Source organism: Dermochelys coriacea, chromosome 3, assembly GCF_009764565.3.
Source record: "Dermochelys coriacea isolate rDerCor1 chromosome 3, rDerCor1.pri.v4, whole genome shotgun sequence".
NCBI classification, from domain to species: domain Eukaryota; kingdom Metazoa; phylum Chordata; order Testudines; family Dermochelyidae; genus Dermochelys; species Dermochelys coriacea.
This window is the reverse complement of record NC_050070.1, coordinates 14787518-14809003: the sequence shown is the minus strand read 5'-3', so window position 1 is coordinate 14809003 and position 21486 is coordinate 14787518.

The following is a 21486-nucleotide window of genomic DNA, read 5'->3' as shown; positions in this document are numbered from 1 at the left end:
CGGTCAACGGCACAGCAGGGCTAAAGCAGACTCCCTGCCTATCCTGGCTCCTCACTGTGCTGCGAAAGCAGCCAGCAGGTCTGGCTCCTAGGCAAGGGGGTGAGAAGGCTCTGCGCTGCTCTCCTCTGCAGGAACTACCCCCCAGCTCCCACTGGTTGCAGTTCCTGGCCCATGGAAGTGCAGCGCTGATGTTCGGGGCAGGAGCAGCACACGGAACCCTGTGGGACCCCTGCCTAGGAGCCGGGCAGGCTGGCCACTTCCAGGGTGCAGTGCAGTGCCAAAACAGGTAGGGGCTAGCCTTCCTTAGACCCGCAGCCCTGGCGACCAGACTTTTAACGGCCCAGTCGGCGGTGCTGACCGGAGCTGCCAGGGTCCCTTTTCAACCCTGAGGAGAAGGAGGGAGGGGCACTTACCTTACAGGGTGGGCTGGGACTGGCTCTGACCCCCTCAACCCTGCCCTGCCCAGGGGGCAGAGCTGGCCCCAACGTATCAGTAAGATGCTCGACTTACTTTCACTCCAGGATGAGGGAGTTGGTAGGCTGGCAAACCCAAAGACGGGGGAAGCCAGGAAGGTAGGAGAAGGCTCAGGGAATAGCAGCAAGGAATCATAGGGCTGGAAGGGACCTCGAGAGGGCATCTAGTCCAGTTCCCTGACTCATGGCAGAACTAAGTATTATCTAGACCATCCCTGACAGGTGTTTGTCTAACCTGCTCTTAAAAATCTCCAATGATGGAGATTCCACAACTTCCCTGGGCAATTCATTCTGTTGCTTAAACACCCTGACATTTAGGAAGTTTTTTCTAATGTCCAGCCTAAATCTTCCTTGCTTCAATTTAAGCCCACTGCTTCTTGTCCCATCCTCAAAGGTTAAAGAGAACATTTTTTCTTCCTTCTCCTTGTAACAACCTTTTATGTACTTGAAAACTGTTACCACGTCCCCTCTCAGTCTTCTCTTCTCCAGACCAAACAAATCCAATTTTTTCAATCTTCCCTCAGAGGTCATGTTTTCTAGACCTTTAATCATTTTTGTTGCTCTTCGCTGGACTTTCTCCAGTTTGTCCACATCTTTCCTGAAATGTGGCTCCCAGAACTGGACAAAATACTTCAGTTAAGGCCTAATCAGCGCGGAGTATAGCAGAATAATTACTTCTTGTGTCTTGTTTACAACACTCCTGCTAATTCATCCCAGAATTATATTTGGGGTTTGGGTTTTTTTGCAATAGTGTTACACTGTTGACTCATATTTAGCTTGTGATCCACTAGGACCCCCAGACCCCTTTCTGCAGTACTCCTTCCTAGGCAGTCATTTCCCATTTTGTATGTGTGCAACTGATTGTTCCTTCCTAAGTGGAGTACTTTGCATTTGTCCTAATTGAATTTCATCCTATTTATTTCAGACTATTTCTCCAGATTATCCAGATAATTTTGAATTTTAATCCTATTCGCCAAAGCACTTGCAACCCCTCCTGCCTGAATAACAGTGCAGGCCTTGGCCCCTGAGGTGGAACCCGAAATAAAGGATGGGCCTGGGTTCTCCTATCAGCCACTAGGATATGGCAAATACCAATCAGTGGACTGTGGACTGCCTGGGACGATTTGGTCCAGGAAAGACTTTGTTATACTCCCCTCTGGGAAGGTGGAACCATGTTGTGACCTAGCCAGAGGGCCGAGTCACAACAAGGAGGCTGCCGTTCCTAGAGCAAGAGAGGCTTCAGGACGAGAGGACAGTGGGAGAGACACTGCCAGAGGATGACACAACACCTGGCCAGAGCTAATCCCCAGGATGGTCAGCAGTGAGTGAACCCCATGACACCCACTTTCTTCCAGGCCCTTCAGCATGCAAGTTACTCGCTTAGACTCTTAGGGTTCAGAAATGATCTCAGACCAATGTAAATAAGAAGTAAGTGAGATCAATCAAATGAGCTTGTAGAAATTTTTAGAATGAAGAGCTGATTCAATGAAAAATGACAGATTTTCAAATCCAAAATATTTCATGAAAGATTGCCATATTTTTATTTCTTTTTCACAATATATTTTAATCAAAGTTATTATGGAAATCGTTATTGCAATCACTGAAACATTTAGCTACCTTTTCCATTTACTAGAAACCTACTTTTTAAGCTTCAGTAACCATTCTGATGAGAATTTAGATTAAAAATTGCAAAAAACCCCTATGACAAACAAACAAAAGTCACACCATCATAGCAATATAGCGCTGGAAGGGACCTGAAGAGAGCATCAAGACCATTCTCTACCCCTGCCCATCATGTTGAGGCAGGACCAAATGTACCCTAGGCCATCTCTGACAGTGTTTATCTAACCCGTTTTTAAAAGCCTTCTATGACTGGGACCCCACAACCTCCCGTAGCCCTGGTCTACATTGGGGGGGGAGTCGATGTAAGGTACATAACTTCAGCTATGAGAATAGCGTAGCTGAAGTCGACGTACCTAGATCGACTTACTGCGGCGTCTTCACGCCAGTGAGTCGACTGCTGCCGCTCCCCCGTCGACTCCGCTTGCACCTCTTACAGTGCTGGAGTTCCGGAGTCAACGGGAGAGTGCTCGGGGATCGATTTATCGCGTCTAGACTAGACGCTATAAATCAACCCCCGATATATCAATCGCCACCCGCTGATCCAGCGGGTAGTGTACACCTATCCTTAGTAATCTATTCCAGTAATGAACTGCCTTTATAGTTAAAAGTTTTTCCTCATATCTAACCCTTGCAGCCACTTAAGATGGTTACTCCTTTTTCTACCTTCAAAGACAATTGATCATGTCCTAAATTTCCTGTAAGCTGGGTGGCCTTGCGGCCACGCAGCAGCCTATTTAGTACCATGCAGGCACTCAGGAAACCCGTCCGGGGAACTGCTGTGGCCGGGGGAGGGGCATCCCTCCTACCTACCTAGCCCAGCCCCCAATGGCGCCCCTCCCCTGGCCCTACTCAGCCTCCGGCCCAGACCTGCTGTGGCTGAGGCAGCACGGCCAGAGTAAAGGTGGGGATTGGCCCAGCCCTGTGATGTTGTGAAGGCCAAAACTATAACAGGGTTCAGAAAGGAATTAGACTTTATCTTCCATGAAATTATCTATCAGTGGCTATTAGCCATGATGGTCAGGGATGCAACCCCATGCTCTGGGTGTCCCTAAACCTCTGAATGCCAGTAGCTTGGGCTGGACGCTAGGGGGCTGGATCACTCAATACATTGTGCTGTTCTGTTCGCTCCTTCTGAAGCATCTGGTACCAGCCACTGTTGAAAGACAGGCTACTGGGCTAGATGGACCATTGGTCTGACCTAGTATGGCTGTTCTTACTCTTACTCTTTGAATATGGTGTTTCAACCAATTTTGCACCTACCTTCTAGTAATTTCCTCTAGACCACAACTCTAGGTTGCTTATGAAAAGTCTTGTGGGACCGTGTTAAAAGCCTTATTAGAATCAAGATATATCATGTCTACTACTTCCCCTCCATCCACTAGGCCAGTAATCCTGTCAAAGAAGGAACTTGGGTTGGTTTGGCATGATTTGTTCTTGAAAAATCCATGTTGGCTATTACTTTATCACCATATTATCCTCTAGCTGCTTATGAATTTTTTGTTTAAACATTTGTTCCAGTATCTGTCACATATCAAAGTTAGGCTGACTGGTCTAATTCCCCAGAACCTCTTCATTCCCCTTTTTAAATATAGGTGTTATGTTAGCCTTTCTCCTTACCCATCCTCCATGAATTGTTGAAGATAATACAGACGGATATAGTTTAAACCCCGCAAAATGAAAACTTGAAATTTAGAAATTTTTCATAAAAATATCATTATTTGGCTAGCTCTGCATGTGAAGTCACAATGGTGTCAAACTGGTTTAAATGAGGCCAGACTCAATTAGATTCCCAAGTGTTCACAACCACTTACCAACACACTAGCTTACACAACACCTCTGGCCCACTGAATTTAAGAAAGATTGAAGTTGCTTTTATTGCAACACTTCTCTCTTACAACACGTTGGAATGTGAGCTATCCCAACTTACATTCAGTTAATCAAATTCAGATGTGCAAAAGGGTGTATATTACACATAACTCAGTCTGTGCGAGTCTTAGAGAGTCTAACTGAATCTAAGAGGAAGAGTCTGAGCCAAATCCTCAACTGGTGTAAATGACTAAAGCTAATGCAGCTACACTGGTTTACACTGAGTCTAAATGGGTATAATTTACATCATGAGGGATGGCAAAAGATATAGGTTTCACAAGTTTAGACTTACCTCTGAAGTCGAGTTTGGTCCAGTATTTGAGAGGTTACATCAGGGGCTGGGAACGCCTATTACTAATTCTATGTCATCCCTAGCACTAATAATTCTTCCCAGCGTGGCTAGCGGTCACAAGGATTTGCACAAGCAGGCAAGGATTCCTATGTCTGAGGATATATTATTGTGGGATAACTATGACATCTCTACAATCAACAAAGCTTTCTTATCTGGGACAAGCTTAACTGTACTACTCAGACGCTGTACTGCAGAATAGTTTATAGCAGTTCAGCAAGATGCCAGCTGATATGGAGAAATAGAACAATGTTTCTATGCAGCGCTTCTGCAGCTTGGCTTAACTGTTTCACTGCCTTTTAAAGGACCTTGTTAATTGGTTTAGGCCTCAGCCAGGTCTGAATTTTTCTTATTAGAATGAAAATCCAGTACTACAGTTCTTATGGGGTGACAGCATGGCTTAGTAGACACAGCACGGGACCGGGACTCAGGAAACCTCAGTTCTCCACCTACATTAGCTGCTCGGGAACCTTGGGCAAGTACCTCTGTTTCCCCATTTATAAAATGGGGATAATGATACTGACCTCCTTTAGAAAGCACATTGAGATCTACTGATACTAGTAGTATATAAGAGTAGTAGTAAGCTTTTTTTAAAATCCTATCTAAATTAACTCAGGATGTTGTCATTATAGTTGTAAACATCTACTGCTGTTTTGACTACTAAACTCTTGGTAGCGATACTTGTTGGCTGCAAGTCCCACAAGTCAATTAGGTATTGTGTAATGGTGTTTGTAGAAAATCTGAACAGTGTTTGGAAAATTCATTTATTTTAAATTTCCATGTAACATCAGTGTTGCTGCTTCACTGTACCAGTCCCAAAGAGAACATGAATCATGCAGAGCATAGATGGTCTCAGGTGCTTTGCAGAGCTGATGACATTAGGAAGGTGATGACTATGCAAGTCTCTAGTAAATCCACTGGCCATGGCTCCATAAGGACTTGACAGCACGTGGGCAAAAGAGGCCATGATGGTGGGATGTGGGTATGTGTCAGGGACAAAGGAATATGTCTTGAAAGAAACAAAAACTAAGAACAAATGTACAGGCTCCGGATGAATTTGGTGGCAGAAGTCTTTGCCCATGATCAGGAATCTGAAGGCCCACTTGCTGGCAAAGAACATCTGAAAAAACGAAGAGTGGGGTAGTGAGTAACGTGGAACCAACGTGGCAAACTGTATTTAGGTTTTATAGCAATAGCTAAACTGTTTCCATCTGCAGACTGTGGTTTGAATTGCACCAACAAACCCACAGCACTAATCACCTCTTATTTATTTTGGGCTGTTTTATTTTTCATCTTACTGTATAGAGCCCTAGACTTCCCAGTATGGCTTCGCCCATGCTCAGCGCACAATAGCAAGAGTGTAGGCTAAGGCTGCTTTCACTTCTCTGAGGCAGTGTAGGAGTTGTCTGCTCTGCACTTATTTAGTAAATTTGAAGTTCATTGCCATATTAGAAATTAGTTGGAAAACAGCTACTAGACAGTAATATCTACCACATGTCTGATAAGATACCCTTCTGCTGAACAAAATGAGTGATGCAGAGTCTGGGTATGTTCTAAGTGTAACTTGTTTTATTTACATATCCACACCACTCCTGGAATAGACCTGGTACAAAGAGCCTGCAGGGTAATCCCTTTTTCAGGAATCCCAGCTCAACACCAATGCCCAGTTATCAGGGAGCAATCCACCTCAAGAACTGGCTCCAGTCAGAGGTCAAGGCAAACTCTCCTGCTCTTCGTTCAGCAGCCTCTGCACAGAGCCAGCATGACAAAACTAACAGCGCGCACACACACACACGTATGTACAAAGTACAAGACTGAAAATTTGCTCACACACTAACAAAAAGCTTTGAAAACTATGTGTCACAGCATTATTTGGGGACACCAGCCATAACAATTATATATATGACATATACCCATTTATATATTAGCACTGGGAGAATAATCCACAACAAATCATTTCCTCTTTGAATTTCACTATTTTTTGCTTGTGAAATTGACACTGATTTACTCACATTTTTGGTGAGTTGTTTTTGGTTTTTAAACCTATATGGATTGATCATGACCAGAACAGACTGGTGTCCAGTGAATGGAAAGAAATGCCTCTGATTGACTTCTATGGGCTTTGGATTGGGCCCCTGAGTATATTGCTACTTGCAGCACTTAGATACTGTAATGACTGGTTTTCAATAAGTATGATCAATAAATTGATACCAACTATGGAAAATGTAGTATGTATCTCCAATTCCAGCTATTGTTTTTCAGTTGTAATTACTTCCATAAATCACATGGTATTGTTTATGTTCCCTGCCCGGAAAAGTGAAACTCTTATTATCTGGAGTAGGATTTGAAGAAGCCGTTTGGGGGCTTTGAATCTCTCAGGAGAAAGAAAATTGTTAAGTAAGATTAGGCAATTTTAGAGAATTTTTAAACCTTTTCTGGGCTACATTCCTGAAACATCTTTCCTAGAATTAGGCTACTGTAAGGTTTTTTGGGTGGGTGCATAACAAACAATTTATTCCGTGATTTCCCCCTCCCTCCCCCCACACACACACCTTATTTTCCATATTTGCCCAGGGATAGAACACAGCACTCTTGAATTTATTCAGTTTAGAAAATTATTCAAATCATTTTCTGCAAATAGTTATGGATCCCTGGCTAATTCAAGGGCAGTTTTCTGGGGGAGCGTAGGCTGGTGGACCTGATCACCAGACTAGGATAAACAATTAGCCATGCCAGTTTCTATTTGTAGCCTTTTTCCAGGACTCCGTTTATTCTCCAAACACCAAAACAAAAGAAAATGTAGACCAATAAACAAAAGGGAAAGCCCAGTTCTTGACTAGGACTGTGGGGACCTCTGACAGTATCTCTACACACTGCACACTTAAGCCCAGTGACTCAGGTTTGAGCCAAGCCCCCCTTTCATCCACACACATCAGTCTGACGCAGATCAGCAACAATTCATGACCCAGGTCCTAGGAACTCATTAGTGGAGTAGGGCAGAGCCCAAGTCCCACTGGGATTCAGGTCCGAGCTCTTTTAATTTTGAAGTGTGGACACAGCTCAAGCTGCAGACCCGCGTCAGAAGGTCTGTGCAATGCAGTACAGATACATTAGCACAGCAGTGAGACACAGATCCAGCAACTGGAAACCCAGGTCTACTATGCAGTGTAGACATTCTAGCACAGGATTGAAAATACTGAGTCCATGGTTTATGATACAGCGTAGACATCCCCTTAAGGGTCTGGACCTCCCCAGCCCAGGAAGGCCTAAAGGTCCTGCTTGCCCTCTTGCAGCTTTCTGCTGCAGCCAGAGGAGAGTATGCACTCTGGTCCCAGCCTCCCTCATTTATATTGTCCAGCTGGGAATCAGACCCAATCATTAGGGGCAGTCCAGCTGGGTAAACTGATTCCCAGCCCCTGCCTGCTGGGTCTTCCTCCAGAATGGGGCTGGTGGCCCCCCATGGCCCTTAAAGGGGCACTCCACCCTGTTACAGGGAGTATTCAATATTCATCTGGTTTTAATTGGACAAACTGGTCACATGGCATGTTTGTGTCCTCTGGTTGAAAGAATATTACTCTTACAATCAGATGCCCACTCTGAAAACTCTCGATTATCAATATGTAATTTATTTTCTTTGAATATTTGCTTAAAATTCACTGCACTTATGAAAATCCCTGGAAGCAATTTGTTTTGCTAAAGCATTTTGGGGACATGAACAAAACAAAAATGCTGTTCACACTGTCACAGAAAATGTAACCGTTCTAATGAATATTCATAGTATATTGTTTGTCACATTCACCCTGCTTTAGAACAGAGTGAAATTCCATTTGCTCCTGCCTCATTCACATGCAGAGACTGGGTGTGTGTGCATGTTATGAATAGCTAGTTATGAATGGTCCTAGTCCTAATTATGAATGGCTCAGTCTGATAGTTTCATGGACTTTATAATTGCTTCTGTGCCAGGAATCTGGTAAGGGCTTTTGGGAACCCTCGCTGCTTGCTGATTAAGTATTGCCCTATAAAAAACGTTTATAAAATAATCTGCAATTGGTAATATAGTATATCTTCTCTCAGCACCACAGTCATAGACACAATGGAATTGAAAGTGTGTTGTAAGCCTTACATTAATGCCTGTGGGAGCTTAAGTTTTGTTATCTGACTGATTCACCAAAATACAAATATAGCATGTCCTTAAAATTAAGCTTGATTATTTTTTGAAGATGATGAGCCCCTGCAGCTTCCACTGATAGCTATAGTAATTGTAACTGACTTCTCGGCACTTCTGAAAATCAGGCTACTCACTTAGGTACCTAAATATTTTGAGGCCTAACAGACATCTAAGTTTAAAAATTATGGTCATAATCCCTAAAGTTTAATATGTGACTCATCTCCTGAGATACAAAGGGTGTAAGACAAATGTGGGTCTTATCAAGAGGAGAAAGACTTGGATATGTGTAGGTTTCAGAGTAGCAGCCGTGTTAGTCTGTATTCGCAAAAAGAAAAGGAGTACTTGTGGCACCTTAGAGACTAACAAATTTATTAGAGCATAAGCTTTCGTGAGCTACAGCATCCGATGAAGTGAGCTGTAGCTCACGAAAGCTTATGCTCTAATAAATTTGTTAGTCTCTAAGGTGCCACAAGTACTCCTTTTCTTTTTGGATATGTGTAGAAGACAAGGAAATAGGCAGGGAAAGGTGGTATTTATGTAGAGAGACTTGTTCTCTCATATGATAACATTTTTATACCTTATACCTCACGCTTTGTGGTCACTCAAGGATGCTTATTGAACACTTGGACAGGAAGTGTTTATTTCCAGATAAACTAGAGGGGTAATTGCAAAATAAAAATTATTTGCCAACAAAATATGCTTTTGCTCTTAAGAATTGAAGTTGCTCAATGTATGCTGCAAAGAGTCACTGACAGGTTGTTTGGACAGAAACTGAACTCTGACCTCAGAAGGCATAACCATAAATGGATAATGTCAAAGTACAGTTTGGGTGACTGGTACTGTGATCCCTGTCTAGAACTGCCAGGAACTCAGTACAGGCTGGAGGAATGTGATAGTGTTTACAAACCCCATACAAGATAGCAGCTCTGGGCCCAGGCAGCCCCACCTGCAATGCCAGCACAAGGTGAAGGCAGGGCTTTGTAAAGGGGAGCAGAGGCACTCAGGGAGGCAGGCAGTGGAAGGAAGCAGCTGGCTGCCCTTAACTCTGAAGGGAAAGTACTGCCCAGGAACTTCTTGCCTGAGGCCTCACTATGCAGACCCATGAAGGACCTACAAAGGAAAGAAAAGGAGTACTTGTGGCACCTTAGAGACTAACAAATTTATTAGAGCATAAGCTTTCGTGAGCTACAGCTCACTTCATCGGATGCATTTGGTGGAAAAAACAGAGGAGAGATTTATATACACACACACAGAGAACATGAAACAATGGGTTTATCATACACACTGTAAGGAGAGTGATCACTTAAGATAAGCCATCACCAACAGCAGGGGGGGGAAAGGAGGAAAACCTTTCATGGTGACAAGCAGGTAGGCTAATTCCAGCAGTTAACAAGAATATCAGAGGAACAGTGGGGGGTGGGGTGGGAGGGAGAAATACCATGGGGAAATAGTTTTACTTTGTGTAATGACTCATCCATTCCCAGTCTCCATTCAAGCCTAAGTTAATTGTATCCAGTTTGCAAATTAATTCCAATTCAGCAGTCTCTCGTTGGAGTCTGTTTTTGAAGCCTTTTTGTTGAAGTATAGCCACTCCCAGGTCTGCGATCGAGTGACCAGAGAGACCGAAGTGTTCTCCAACTGGTCCTCGAATGCCATAATTCTTGACGTCTGACCCGCGTCCATTCACTCCTTCACGTAGAGACTGTCCAGCCCGGCCAACGTACATGGCAGAGGGGCATCGCTGGCACACGACGGCATACACCACACTGGTAGATGCGCAGGTGAACGAGCCTCTGATAGTGTGGCCGATGCGATCAGGCCCTATGATGGCATCCCCTGAACAGACACGTGGACAGAGTTGGCAACGGGCCCCGCTGCAAGGATAGGTCCTGGGCCAGTGGCTCCGTTGTGTGGTGTGTGCTCGCCGGTGAGCATTTGCTTCAGATTGGGGGGCTGCCTGCAAGCAAGGACCGGTCCGTCCCCCAAGATCCGAGAGAGCGATGGCCCGTCCCTCAGGACAGGCCGCAGACCCCTGATGATGCGTTGGTGGGCGATGGTCACATAGACACCACCCTGTATCGGGGGCCTGCTGACCGCTGTTCCTGCCTGCATGCCTCTGGCTTTCATCCAGATCATACCACTCGATCCATTGTCTACAGCCAAGCGCTACGATATAACCGCATTTGCTCCGGCCCCTCGGACAGAGACAAACACCTACAAGATCTCTATCATGCATTCCTGCAACTGCAATGCCCACCTGCTGAGGTGAGGAGGCAGATTGGCAGGGCCAGAGGAGTGCCCAGGGGTCGCCTACTGCAGGACAGGCCCAGCAGAGAAAACGGCGGAACGCCGCTGGCCATCACCTTCGGCCCCCAAGTGGGACCTCTCCAACGCATCATCAGGGGTCTGCGGCCTGTCCTGAGGGACGGGCCATCGCTCTCTCGGATCTTGGGGGACGGACCGGTCCTTGCTTGCAGGCAGCCCCCCAATCTGAAGCAAATGCTTACCAGCGAGCACACACCACACAACGGAGCCACTGGCCCAGGAGCCTATCCTTGCAGCGGGGCCCGTTGCCAACTCTGTCCACGTGTCTGTTCAGGGGATGCCATCATAGGGCCTGATCGCATCGGCCACACTATCAGAGGCTTGTTCACCTGCGCATCTACCAGTGTGGTGTATGCCGTCGTGTGCCAGCGATGCCCCTCTGCCATGTACGTTGGCCGGGCTGGACAGTCTATACGTGAAGGAGTGAATGGACGCGGGTCAGACGTCAAGAATTATGGCATTCGAGGACCAGTTGGAGAACACTTCGGTCTCTCTGGTCACTCGATCGCAGACCTGGGAGTGGCTATACTTCAACAAAAAGGCTTCAAAAACAGACTCCAACGAGAGACTGCTGAATTGGAATTAATTTGCAAACTGGATACAATTAACTTAGGCTTGAATGGAGACTGGGAATGGATGAGTCATTACACAAAGTAAAACTATTTCCCCATGGTATTTCTCCCTCCCACCCCACCCCCCACTGTTCCTCTGATATTCTTGTTAACTGCTGGAATTAGCCTACCTGCTTGTCACCATGAAAGGTTTTCCTCCTTTCCCCCCCCTGCTGTTGGTGATGGCTTATCTTAAGTGATCACTCTCCTTACAGTGTGTATGATAAACCCATTGTTTCATGTTCTCTGTGTGTGTGTATATAAATCTCTCCTCTGTTTTTTCCACCAAATGCATCCGATGAAGTGAGCTGTAGCTCACGAAAGCTTATGCTCTAATAAATTTGTTAGTCTCTAAGGTGCCACAAGTACTCCTTTTCTTTTTGCGAATACAGACTAACACGGCTGCTACTCTGAAACCTACAAAGGAAAGCTAAGTGACAGGTAAGAGAAGTGACTTACTCTGTGCAACTAAAAGATAAGAGTAGGAAGTAGCCCAGGGAAGGCAGTGGCTTTACATAGCCAGGTGTCAAGTGTAGCCACCCACCCCCGGGCTCTGGGCCAGCGCTCTGTGGAGAGGGCAGGCCTGGGCTCCCTTTCCCCATCCCAGAAGACAGAGCAAAACCAGGAGCCTTCACCTAAGGAGAGAGGCCTGCTGGAATAGGGCTTGACTACTCAGAGGCCCAGCTCCTGCTACCTCTTTGCAGAAGGGGAGGACTGGAAACCCTTGGGGCATGGGCATTAAAGGGCAGTACCAAGTTTCTAATGGGAAGCCAAGCCACCGACCCCCCACGTGACCACTAGGCATCAGGGAGGTTAGGGGGAGAGTTGTGCACAAGGAGACATAGGGAAAGCTGAATGGCCTATTGACTTGACATGTCCTTTCCAGAAATACTGGATGTTGAGGCACACTAACTAGGTCAGGGGAAGGGTTCACTGTTGCTTCCTTTCATACAGAGGCCACTCTAGCTATAGGCGGGCTCAGTAGCTGCCAAGGGCAGCAGCTTGGCAGTGGCAGCAGGGAATGCAGCTGGCAGAGCTGTCCGGGGGCAGGGTTGGCTATTTGCTTGGGCTCCAAGGTGCAGGAAGTGGCCACCAGCCAGGCTGCCAGGGAAGCGCTCTCTGCCCCTGGTGTGGGTAAGTTTGTGGCTGCATGTCAGGTGCTGAGCAGCTCTGGGCTGCTCCTAGTAGCATCATGAACATTGCTAGGCCTTTGGCCACAAGGGCAGAGACCTGCCCATCCCCGTGTTTGTGCCCAGCCTGCATCTATCACTCCCTGCTCAGCCCCTGCGCCAGCTGCCGCCATTGCTTCAACTCCACTATGTCCAGGCTCCAAAGGCCCTGCCACCACATAGGCTACAAGCCCAATAGTGAGGCACTCATCAGGAGAGGTACAAAGGCTGTTGTGGCCTGGCAGACGGGGTAGGTGGAGGGTGCGGAGAGATGGGCAGAGCATGGGGGGCTGACCAGAGCTGTGGGCTGGGTCGGGCATGGGGTGCAGAGCATATGGGGCTGAGTGGGGCCACGTGGGCTGGGATGGAATGGGGATGTGGAATACAGGGGGCTGGGTAGGGGGTGCAGGAAGACATGGGCTGAGGGTGCAGAGTTTGGGGGCCAAGGTGTGGGGATGGGTTCAGGGAGCTCCACTCTGTCCAGTTGTGCAAAGGGAATCACAACCTCCAATCCAGGTGGCTTAGTATGTGGCTGAGGGTCCACACTTCCCAGTAATTGAAGCCCCCTGGATTGGGAGCTACCCCCTGCCAGGGCCCGGGCGTCAGATTATTCCCATTCCATTGGGTCTGTCACTGGGGTCCAGTGGCCTCTGCAGCCCAAGGTCAGAGTCTGCCTCATCAGCCACACAACCCAGTTTTACAAGTTCTTGGACAGGGGTTTGTCACAGGTTTACTACTTACCACTGTGGCACCTCATTGTGGCCACATCTGGGGATTAACTCTTGACCACTCTGATGCCCCATCCTTCGGTTTCTTGCCCCAGGGTCTGTGTCTCTCGGTCTCTCTCTGGAGTCAGGTTACTCCATCTTCATAACTCAGGGTGCTCCCCATCCTGGCTTGCTCCTCCAGTCAGCTCACTATAGTTTTCCCCTTCTTGGATATCAAAATCCCTCTGGACCAATTATCTCAGGTAGTCTTCTGATCCACCACCCAGACTGTGCCACTTGTGCAGTGACTGGTAGGGGAACCCAGGCCCACCCATTATTCTGGGTTCCAGCCCTGGGACCCTATGACGAGGAACCACAATCTATGCAATCCTAGACCCCAATGATGTTTCCAGAAGCTGCTTCCTACCTTTCTTCTCTAGCTTTAACTCCCCTCCGGGTGGCTACTGGAGCTTCTTCTGCTCCCTATGGCTATTTCACTCTTCTTGGGCTCTTGCCAGAATCTATAGTCCGAGGTAAGAACCCAGGACTTACTCTCTACCTCTACCTCTCTACACACTTTCTTCCTACAGCCCCTTCTTGTATGTCACTTCCTGGTTTTATACCAGCTCCAGCCTCCCCCTGCCCAGTTGGGCTTTATCATCAATCAGTTTATGAACCCTAACACTCTTCCAGGTGCAACCTGTCACTGGGTTAATTGGTCATTTTTACCCACTCAGGCTTTGTCATGTTGGGTCACGGGGAACAGTGTGGGCGCAATCCTGCCCACGGCTGAAGGCCCCTCCCCCAACTTATGAGGAGGAGCCACTGAGCCTAGGACTCAAATAAATATGGGGGACAACAAAGAAAAAAACAGGAATAGGTGTGAAGGTCAAAGGGTCAAAAACCGGAAGTGGACACCAAGCAGAGAACCCCGGACAGTGCCCACTGCTCCATGAAGGTGTCAAGGGAGCCAGCGGATACAGGGCCTTATTAATGCAGGGGCTTTAGGGGCCACAGCCCAGGGCCTTGGGCTAAGGGGGTGGCCACGCAGGCCCATGGGCTGGATGCAGCCCGCTGCTTCTTTTCATCTGGCCCACAGCAAGTCTCCGTGCCGCGGGCCGGACGTCGGACCCCGAGCCTCGGTGCCCCTGCCTGGGGCTGGAGCTGGCTCACTGATGTGCCCCTGTGGCCCTTAGGCGAGAGGCGTTGAGGGAATCTCTGCGCGCGGCCGCCAGCACCAGCTCCCATTGGCTGGATACCACGGCCAGCACTGGCAGCCTGCACTGCACAGAGCAGCCTGGCCCCTCCGCCTGGGGGCCGGACATGGTGGCCAGCTCAGGGAGCAGAGCAGCGGGGAGCCAGGGCAGACAGGGATCTTTCCTTAGCCCTGCTGTGCTGCCGACCAGGAGCCGCCCGAAGTAAGCGGCCTGCACCCTTCACTCCCTCCTGCACCCCAACTCCTTATCCCAGCCCAGAGCCCCCTCCTGCACCCAAACTCCTTCCCAGACCCCGCACCCCCACCTGCACCCCAACCCCCTGTCCCAGCCCTGAGCCCTCTCCTGCACCCAAACTCCCACCCTGAGCCCGCTCCCCGAACCTCCTGCTGCTCCCCAACCCCCGTCCCATCCCTGGCCTCACCACAGAGCCCACCCCCCAGCTGGAGCTGCACCCCCTCCCACAACCGAATCCCCTGCCCCAGCTGTGAGCCCACTCCCCCACTCCAAAGTCCCGAGGGCCCCACAAAATCTGTTAGCTCTGGGTCCACAGGAGAGTTAATTCAGCCCTGAGCAGACGCCGCCCAGAGGAACTCTGCCTGGATACATGAACAGAGAGTGGAATGGAAATAGGTCTCACAGTAACAGAGAAACCCTTCAGCCAACATCCTCTCCCTGGTGGTGGTCACTTTGGCCATCGCCAGGAGGAGGCTGATGAGGAGGTCCTGTGACTTTGTGGGGCCACAGATGGGGTGTGAGTATATGAGAAGGTGGGGGGAGAAGTGCAGCCAAAAACACAAAAGTAGGTCCAGGAGGAGCCGGAAAAAGGGCTGCAACCTGGCGCATTGAAAGCAGGCATGCGCCAGGGTCTCCCTCACACCAAAAAAGGGACAGGCATTGGGGACAGAGGTGAACTGCGCCAGGTACACATCCATACTCACAGTTCCATGAAGGAGCCACCAACTAATATCCCACTCAGGCTTTGTGTGCAGTAGGCACCCCGTCACAGAATGGCAGCAGCAGGGGCGGTGCTGGGCATCAGCCATCAACCTTTAAGAGGGCAAGGAGGGGGATGGCAAACTGAAGTTTGCATAAGACAGCAGATTGTTTTGAATGGCCTGTGCTTTCCTGTAACTGGGATGTGACTATATAGGGCCAGATCTTCAGCTGGTAAAAACCTACATGAGTTACAATGATTTACACCAGTTGGGAACTAGCCCTTTGTCCCCAGAGCTGTAAATCCAGAGTCTTACGCGTAAACGATAGAAACAACAAAGATGGCTCCTAAACTGAAGCCTGGAGAAGTGTCAATGTGCCCTGGAGTTCCAGAGGATTTTGTTCCCATTGTTTTAAAAGGGTTTGGATGGATTAAGAGGGTTGCTTAGAAAAGTAAAATTGAGTGGAAGGTTTTCATCTGTGGGCTGTATTCTACACCAATATTAATAAATGTTGCAGGAGCCTAAACAAAAAAAAATCAAGCTGCTAAAAATAATGATGAAAGTATTTGGAAAAGTACTTCCATTTTGGAAATGAAACAAAAGCTTCAAATAAATGCTGAAGAGTAAATTACATTTAATCCTGAAACCTGTCCATGAAATCTGAAGAATGTTTAGAAATTTATTGTTTCCTTATGGTCAGCTGAGTCACATAAACTTACGAACATCGGTGTAACTAGACATCAGGAGTATTGCGCTGAACATCCCAGGAAAAAAGCCCCAACTGCAACATAGTTTAGTATAAATAAATAATCTCTATATACATATTTGTATATTTCATAAAAGTTTCACTGTAACATGCATATTCTCCCAAAACTGCTCTGCGTAGATGTTGAACTTTAGTCAGCACAATAAGCAGAACATTTCACTTCAGACCTTTCCTTTAATCTCACACCTTTCCCTGCTGTTTCCCTTCCGTCCTTTCCGCCAGCTACTCCATAAAGAAATCTGGGCACAATATAGAGCAGTCTCCTCTGCTAGCCTAATAGGGCTGCTATGAAGGAAGCCTAGATTCAAAAGTTTCACATGGGAGACAGGAGAGATCTTTTCGCCTTTGGCAGTGCTTTTACACTGGCAAACAGTGGTTAGCTCTGCATGTTTCAGTTAATGAAGAAGGTCTGGGAAAGCTGAAGAAGTTACTGGCCTCTACCTTTAGTGGTTGAAACTCCCAGCACCTTTTCTCCACATTCCAAAATGGTGTTGAGCCCATATCTATGTTATGGAACATGCAACCAGCCCTCCGAGCTAATATGGTCCTTCTATTTTGCTGTTATCAGCAGAGCCTGCTTGAGCTTGCAAAGTGCTGGGCACCTTGTTATCTGCTCCACTGACATCAACAGCATTTCATCCACTGATACTAGCAGAGAATTTGGCCCTTTTATTATTATTTATTTATCTATATTAACATAGGTGGGATTCACAAAAGAATTTAGGCACCTCCCAATGGCAGTTAGGCACCTAAATACTTTTGTGAATCCCATCTGTAATCCCTAGGAGACCCAGTCATGGATCATGACCCTATTGTGCTAGGTGATGTACAAACACAGAATAAAAAGAATCCCTGCCCCAAAAAGCTTACAATCAAAGACAAGAGACAACAGATGGATCCAGACTGAAGGCTGGGCGAGTACGAAGAAACAGTGACACAATATTGGTCATCATGATAAGCTGTGGTCTCAGCACACTAGCAGTGTAACCATTGTCAAGATTTCTGTAGGCATCACAGCAAAGGGGAGTTTTGACCAGCCCCTCTGGGGTCGTGCAAGGGAGGGGGTGAATGCAAAGCACCTTTCCCATTTTTGCATCCTTTGCATACGAGCCAGCTACAATTATGAGGCCTTTTCCCACAAGAAGGGGCAACCCTGGCAGCACTAGCCATCCCAAAAGAGATGGAAGGAGCAGGGATAAGGTGGGACTATGATCCTACTCCACCCCCTCCCAGAAAGCCAGATTTGCTCCTGGCCATGCACATGAACTCATGCTGTAACCCTGAGAGCTACAAGACGTAGAATGCTGTCTGATGCTCCCACTGAGACATTAGCATTGTGACACACCCTTCTCAGGCTATGGCTAAATGTCACAATCACACCCGCACTTGATCGTGTTTTCTGTGGAAGGTTTCTGTGTTAAATGTAAACTTTAAAATACCACTCTTTTTCACAGCAAAATCGACACCATAAAATATATAAAAAATATGGAACATAGCCAAGTTAATACTTAATTAGATCCCAGGTGATGTTAGCTTCCATACAGTTGCACCTGTTTACACCAGCTGAGGATGAAACTGTAATTTTTTCAATATCCGTATTTCTGTGTGCTTGATTTCTCACCCTTAACTTTGCATTTACATTAGTTTTTGCACCTGATTATAATTATTTTTATAGTCTATGTGTTGCAGAAGCTCAGATGAAATGTTCATAGCTGTCCCATCTGGCCTTAAAATCTATGAACCGTTAGGTTTATTTATTAATCACAGAAAAAACAACAATTAAAAGAACATTAAAGTTGCAAAATCAAGCACTCAGAGATAAGTAAATGCCAGAATTAAGGTGGCCCATGCAACCACCACTGGAATTTGCTTAATTCAACCCCCTCATGTGTATGCATTATGATACACTCTTTAATTACATGAGGTTACCAAGGGAGTGGAATCCCCACCACTGGAGGTTTTTAACACAAATACCTGTCAGGGATGATCTCAATATACTTGGTCTTGTAGCTACGCAGGCTGCTAGACTAGATGACCTCTTGAGGTCCCTTCCAGCCCTACATTTCTTGGATTCTCTGATCATACACTATTTTTTTCACAGGACCCCTGCCTCATTCATATGCAGGATGGAACTGCTCTCAGGATGAATCAGGGTTGTGTAATAAAGGAAGGCTCACCGTATTTTCCAGAGGCAAAATTGGACACCAGGTGGGGCTAGCCCGAGGGCCCTTCTCCATGCAGGGCTGATCCCAGCCGCTTGTCCGAGTCCCCTCACCACCTTGTGGGTCTTGCCCGAGCCACTGGCCTGAGCTCCCCTCCCTGTGTGGGGCTGGCCCCAACGTCCACCGGCGCAAGGCTGGGGCTGGTGTCACCACTTGCCCAAGTTCTGCCTGCCCCCAGTACGAGGCCACCAGGGCTGGTGTCGCTGCTCACTCGAGCCCTGCCTGTTCCCTGCCCTAGCCCTCCCTCTTCCCATGTGCAGGGCTGGTATTGCCGCTTACCCCCATCCCCTGCACATTCCTCCACACCCACTATTTTGGCAAAAGTGGGCATTTGTCCCGTTTGCTCTTGCCAACTGGTCAAGGGACAGGGCTTTAAAAAGGGACTGTCCCGGCCAAAACAGGACATATGGTCACCTTAAGAAAAGGAAGCTATTCTCTAGAGAATCCCTGCCTCATTTGTTGCAGAAGTTGAAAGGTGTGCAGTGAATGAGACAAGGGATTGCAGGAAGAGAAAGGATGGTCTCATGGTTAAGGCAGTTGAATGCTGCTCTAAAGTCTGTCACCCCCCGGGCTAATCAGCTGATTTATGCAGGTTCCTTGTCCAGCCAGTCCAATTCTCCTCCCCCACACACCCCAGGCTCCTCATCTGACCCTCAACCCCACTTTTAATATGGGCAAACAATATATTTTCCCCTAAACTCATTTTTAGAAATGGTTAAACCATTTTTGCTGAAACTTTAAAAAGAAATTTAGCTGATGGTAGATGCCCAGCATGGAAAAATTCAGTCTGAACACCTTAAAGTTCGACAGAGATACAAGCAACTGAAAACAGGATCTGACAATGGGACATGTCGGGCAAACTTAATTATAGGCAGAGCTACTTTAACAATCTTTATCATCTTTATTCAAAATTTGCTTCAGTGGAAGTAGGAGGAGAGTAGGCAACCTAACCTACTTCTACAAATGCTGCAAAACCTTTGTCTTTAACAGTGCCTTTCCGCATAACAAGAATGACACTCAGAACACTGACACCCCATTCCAGCCATCACCCATTGCCCTCCCAAAAAATCAAACCCATAAGAAATACAAATTCAAGGAAACCTGAAAAGACCCTAAAGTATTGAACAAACAAATCAACCAACCAAACAAAACAGTCAATCTCTGCCGAGTAGAATTCTACACCCCAAAAAAGGAAAAGACTCAGTGCATCCATGGAGGCCACTAGCAACTTCACAATTGCTAATCTGTTTTATGTAGGAGGTATCAGATACTGTGGTGATGGACAGCAATATAAATCCCTAAAATAGGTATCTTAAACATTGATAAGCATAGAGACCAAGGCACTACATAATAGTTAGCAGAAGTGACTAGTATGAATGGTAAACTCTCTTCTGAGTTTTATCAATTCAGTGTTTATTTTTATTTATTGATAGCAAGAAGAGAATACTCTATATACTTTATAAATTAATCTGTTAACAGAGATGGGGATCAAACTGGTTCAAGACACTGGGAAGTATGGCTCCCCTCTCCTAACACTGCAAACTATTCGCTCAAGGCTTGTCAACCTCTTGGGGTTTAATTAATGGAATTCCTGTTAGGGACATTTTTTCATCACTCATTCTATTCCAACACGTTTCTTTCATTTGGAACCTGAGAGCTCTGCCAAAAAGGCCCCTGATCTCAGAAGGGGAGGGAGAGCCTGTCTAAACTACAGTCAGCTCTCTGTTCAACTTGATTCAATTTAGTGGAATTTCACTTTGTCAAAGGACAAGATGCTGTATTTTGACAGTTGCCTATTTATGCTAACGTGGGGGCATAAAAAATCAGTTTGGTGCCTGGCTCACTTTATCTGTAGCTTTTGCTTAAGAATTTGATGATCCTTTTTCATTTTGACTGACACTGGCATTTAGTTTCTGGTTGTTTGTTTTTAAATGACAGATTTCCTAAGGGACTGCTATTCTCTTCCTAGAACACACCGCTTCTCAACTACAAATGTGGAAAACCAAAAAAGGAAAGAAAAAAAAAAGAAGAGTGAGGTGGTTATTTTGAGGGGCAGGGGAGAGGTTGGTTTAAAACTTTTTATTGGGAAAAAATAACTTAAAAAGACAAACAAAAAGTAAAAAACAATATCGACGTAGCAAATGTAAAAGCTGGGATGGTGGGTCCTGGGCTGCAGTTCCAACTGAGGGAGAATTCCCCATTGACTTCAAAACTTTGTCTGAATAAGGACTGACAGATCCGATTCTGTTTTTGTAAATTGATAGTGTGTTGGGTTTGCTATAGAGTTCGGTAAAGTCTGTTCTATTCAGGTTTTACACTGCTTTCACCACATAGTCTCTGAGAATTTTTCAGTAGTGCATTAAGTGACATGACCATTAACTATTATTTGTTCTCTCATCCACTCCCCAGGGGGAGAAGTGTGTACAGTAGAGGGTTTTGTTCTGTTTGGGATTTTTTTTTCCAATATGCATGTTGCTGTGTATTTATGATTGAGACGGCAAGGTCAAAGAAACATGCCTTGCACTGGGAGGGGACCGTGGGGAGATTTGTGATGGTCCTTAATTCTTGGAGTTCATTCCACAGTCTCAGACCAGCCCCTGAGGGAATTTTGTTTCCTGCACAAATGAGTTTTATCCTTTATTGCAGAGAATTCCATTGAGCCAAAGAGCAAAATTGTGATCTCCAATCTTCAACCCAAAGTTTAAGAATATCTTGTAGATACTCCAGGGACAGGCTACTGAATGCCTTGAAGATAAGGAGTGAGGCCATGAACTTGACTCAATATTCTTTGGGAAGTCAGAGTAGAAAGTACAGATCAGGGTCAGCAGAAATAACAGACATGTTCACCAGAAACATGAAAAGGCAGTGTGCTCTGCTACCTACAACATTTGATAAGGACTGAAAGACCTGAGTTCTAGTCCTGCTTCTGCCACTGACTGTTGTTTGATCTTCGGCAAGTAACTTCACTTCTCTGTGCTTTTGTTTTTCCCCTCACACTTTGTCTGTGTTGCCTATTTGGAATGTAGGTTCTTTAGGAAAGGGACTGTCACTCACT